This window comes from Cricetulus griseus (genome assembly GCF_003668045.3).
Source record: "Cricetulus griseus strain 17A/GY chromosome 1 unlocalized genomic scaffold, alternate assembly CriGri-PICRH-1.0 chr1_1, whole genome shotgun sequence".
Classification (NCBI taxonomy): domain Eukaryota; kingdom Metazoa; phylum Chordata; class Mammalia; order Rodentia; family Cricetidae; genus Cricetulus; species Cricetulus griseus.
Genome location: NW_023276807.1, coordinates 266,165,726 through 266,170,078, shown reverse-complemented (window position 1 = coordinate 266,170,078; position 4,353 = coordinate 266,165,726). Strand labels below are relative to the sequence as shown.

The 4,353-nt window shown below is 36.5% G+C and overlaps 1 non-coding gene across 1 annotated transcript; it reads left to right on the top strand.

The window, feature by feature from the left end:
• Positions 1–3,624: 3,624 nt before the first annotated feature.
• LOC113833286 lies at positions 3,625–3,728 on the top strand. The gene has a single exon (XR_003480899.1). It is a non-coding gene; the product is annotated as a U6 spliceosomal RNA (small nuclear RNA).
• The last annotated feature ends 625 nt before the right edge of the window (positions 3,729–4,353 follow it).

Sequence of the window (4,353 nt, the reverse complement as noted above, 5' to 3'; positions counted from 1 at the left end):
GGCTAACGATAAATATAAGCCATCACTTGGACATTTAAGGACAGGGATCTATGACATAATCTTTGGAATATGACCCTAAGAGGGTAAACTTTTCAAGGGGAAATCACAAGATGCCTGGAATCTGGATGACCAAGTAAATTCACAAAGGAAAAAAATGAAAAAATCAAAATGCATCAAGGGAAAATAACACCATGTCCCTGGTACATAGATTGCAAGTACTGAAATATATTTATTGTATCTTAAAACAGTATGATAACAAACAACCACATTAGTAAACACATGGGACACCTATCAAGGCCTAGAAGAGAGAGAAATTTGAGTTCTGAGGATCCTAGCTATTTTTTCTATGAGCCTGTAGTGTAATAAGAATGGAGGTGACCTTGTATAAACAGACATCCTGAGGTAAGTCTGCTTACCATTGCTGTTTAAACCATCATTTAAGGAGTGATGTGTTGAGGTAGTTTCTATACCCCCCAGGTCCTGCGATCCTTGTCAGCCCCAAATACGCACATGGACACTATATATTAATTATTAAACAGTTGGCTGATGGCTAGGGCTTCTTATTGGCTATCTCTGTCTTAATTATTAATTCATAACTACTATTCTATATATTTCCACATAGCCTTATCTTACCAGAAAATGCATGGCATGTCCTATCCTCCCAGTCTCTACATGGCATCTTCCTGCATGCCCTCTCTGCCTGCCTCATCTCTGCTAGGTCAGTCAGTATAGCATGAGACTCTTAATGACAGGGCCTTGGGTATGTGCCTAACATTGGTTGCCATTTTGCTGGTGGTGTTTTTCTTTGTCCTGTCAGGTTCCACCACTGCTCCAGCCTTAAATAACCACACAAAGACATATTAATTAATAAACTTTTGGCCAATGACTAGCTCTTCTTATTGGCTACCTCTGTCTTAATTATTAAACCATTTCTATTAATTTAAGCATTTCCACATGGTCTTATCTTAATGGAGAAGGGAAAAGACCTGTTACTCCTTTGGCAGGCCACATGGTGGCTCTCCTAGGCAGAATCCCTCTGCCTACCTTCCCAGAAGTCTCCTTGTCTCCTCACCATGCCTATCTTTCTGCCTTCATTGGCCAAACAGTGTTTTATTCATCAACCAATAAGGAAACATAAACACAGAAGGACATTCTTCATCGGTGATGTTCCTCTAGGAACTTGTCATCTATAACACTGTGACTGTATATTCTGTTGCTTTAAAAAACATAATAATTGTAAACTTGTTCTAGTTGTAGTTACTTTATTAGTTCTATATTTAATAGTTCCACTAAATGTCATTTTATTTCCAGGCCTTAATCTGGATTAATCATTTTCCTAATATTTATTTACTATGAATTAAAATATAAACTTCTTTAGTGTGTCTTAGAACTGAGAAAATTAGCTGATCTAGATCTGATTCTATATCAAATATCTCAATCTCCATTTTGGTATCTGTGTTCCCAGTTCTGAAAACAACGCAGTGGGATATATATCTGCATTTGTAGTCTTCCAGATGTTTCCATTAGCAGACTCCATTTAGCTACTCACACTACAGGGAAATGCTTATTCCTACAGAATACATTATAAATGACATGGGGTAATAAGAAGAAATTCTGTACTGGGGAGATAAGATCTACTTGTGAGCAAAAGAGATTAGGACATGATTTAATATATATGGCACACAATGAAGGTTCCTGAGCATTATAGAAGAGAAGAAGAATTTGTTCTACAAGCAGTTGAAGAGTCGCACACCAATTTTCTAATCAGAGATGGCAGGACTGTGTCATGGATCATCATGTTCAAATCTCTGTGAAGCTCTGACCTTCACCAGCTCTCATCACTGTGGCTTAAACAAATGCTCACTTTATTTCTCCAACTGTACTACTTTCCTTGACTTAATGCAAATCTTAGAGTTTTGCAAATATGTGCTGATTTTCATAAAATTCGAACTTTTGAAAATATCTAAGGTAACTTAAAATTTTCCGAATTTGGCAAGTATAATTACTTCTGGTGCATAAAACAGAAATACCAGCACATGAAATATCAGCATGAGATATAAAAGTGTTGAGAATATCTTAGGGTAAAAAGCGTTCCAAAGAGATACATTTGACATCTATTAGAGAACAAGCTTGAATTAAATAAGATGACTGTGTGCTAAAATTGGGTGTTTGGGCCTGGTGATGGTGGGACATGTCTTTGATCCCAGCTCTTATGAGGCAGAAACAGGCAAATCTCTGTGAGTTCCAGTCTACTGAGGGAGTTCCAAGACAGCCTCCAGAGATACATAGAAACCTTGTCTTGAAAAACTAATAAAAATAAATGGGTGTATGGTTCTCCCCTATCAGCAGGAATCAAAATATAATGATCCAAAGAAGGTAGAGAAAAATTCTCTGTGAAATAAAATAAGTCTTAGTATTGGAAGTAAAAGGTCCACAATAAATAGGACTTTATAAATAGACTATTTCCACCTGCTATTAAATATGGAAAAGTTTCATATTCCAAATGCAGTAACAAGGTGGACTTTGAAACTCAAGAGGCATAGTGAAAGGGGTGATGACAATTCTCAAACTTGGTTATAGTGGATATGGCATCGAAGGCTGACATTTTGACAAGACAAAAACATTCAGGACTTAAGGGGCTATTCCTGCCTGGCCATTAACCCCGGTCCAGACAGGTTTCTGACCTCGGGTTCTGACAACTTCTCTTAGTGGAGTAAGCAGGATAAAACAAAACAATACAATACAATACAATACAATACAATACAATACAATACAAAACAAGGACAGATCTAAACATGAGTAAAAGTTAAATTGAAAGTTAAAGAAGTTGAAAGAGAAGATAAGTATGCCGTTTTATCTAATAGTTTCAACAAAGTAACAGAACAACAAAGTTTACACACAGAGAGCTGAGATCAAATATTTGCTCCATCATACTATAGATCCATTGCCCTACTTTTCATAAAATTATTATGCAGTAGATGTTCTGCATCATTAAAGTGTATTAAATTATTATGTATGACATAGAAACAAGCATGATAACATGCAGACTGTACTTAGTAAAATATTTAATACATTTTGTGAGAAGAGAAATGTATTCCTTCTAGAACAAAGAAAATGAATTATCTCACAGTGGTATAATAAAATTCATGAAAGGAGACTTGTCTTGGAGAAGGAGGAAAAGAGGGAGTAATATAGACAGAAATAAAGAAAGAAAAGGGAGATGGAGAGAGGAAGGGGAGACTTGGGGGCAGGAATGGGAAGGGATGACTTAATTGGAAAAAGCAGTAAAAATGCAATTTTCTGGAATACAATTTAGATGATAGTTTCCTATATCTTTATTTTTAAGGGTTTAACACAATTTCTCCTCTAATAGTTTTAGATTTTGCACTAAGATATTTTGATCTATTTTGAATTATTTTGATGCTAGGTCAATTGTGTTTACATCTTCTGTAGGTGGATAAACACTTTTTAGAGCATTATTTGTTAAAGAGACACAGCTTGAGCACCTTTATCAAGAATTAGATGAGGATCTCTGCACATGTGTATTTTGGGGAACTTTCCACTACTGTTGGTACTTATTTATATTTTCTTATTTCCATGCTGTTTGACACTCCGTGGCTCCATAATGTAATATAATGTCATCTAATAAAATTCTAGCGATACAGAAAAGATTAGCAAGGCCCCTATGCAAAGATGACATGCAAATTCATGAAGCATTCCATATTTTTAGCTTCTAAAGCATCAGGGCATATAAGATTCGTGGTGAGGGTATTTATGCTGACCTACAGGTTCAGGCAGAATATGACAACTATATGTTGTCCCTATGAAGGAAAGCAGCAATAAACAGCTGGGTTAAGGTTTGTGAGCCAGGGGAATGACTGGAAGCTTATACCAGAATATAACAGGGACCAACATAACTATTCCAGGACTTCTTACAAATGTTAACCAGGGCAGTAGAATTACAAGTAACAGATATGACAGTAAAACATTCAATTGTATATAAAATAGCCTGTGACAATGCAAACCCAATATGCAAAAGAATACTTTTGCCTTTAAAGATCAAGTCAGCTCTTTTACATACAGGAGAAGCTATCCTGAGAGGTTTCAAAAGACAGCAGGAGATTAAGAGTTCCAGAGGCAATGACAGAGGGGCTTTGGAAGGAGAAACACCTTACAGAGATCAACATAGGTACCAAGAGGCCAGGGTTCATCACTACTATGAACCAGAACCTCGTGTAGGAAGAGCCCACTCCAGGAGACCACAAAGATGTCAGGAACCTAGATATTTCAGCTGTGGTAGAATGAGACATGTAAAGAGAAATTGTAGGCAAAGAAATTCTAATGATCCCTCAC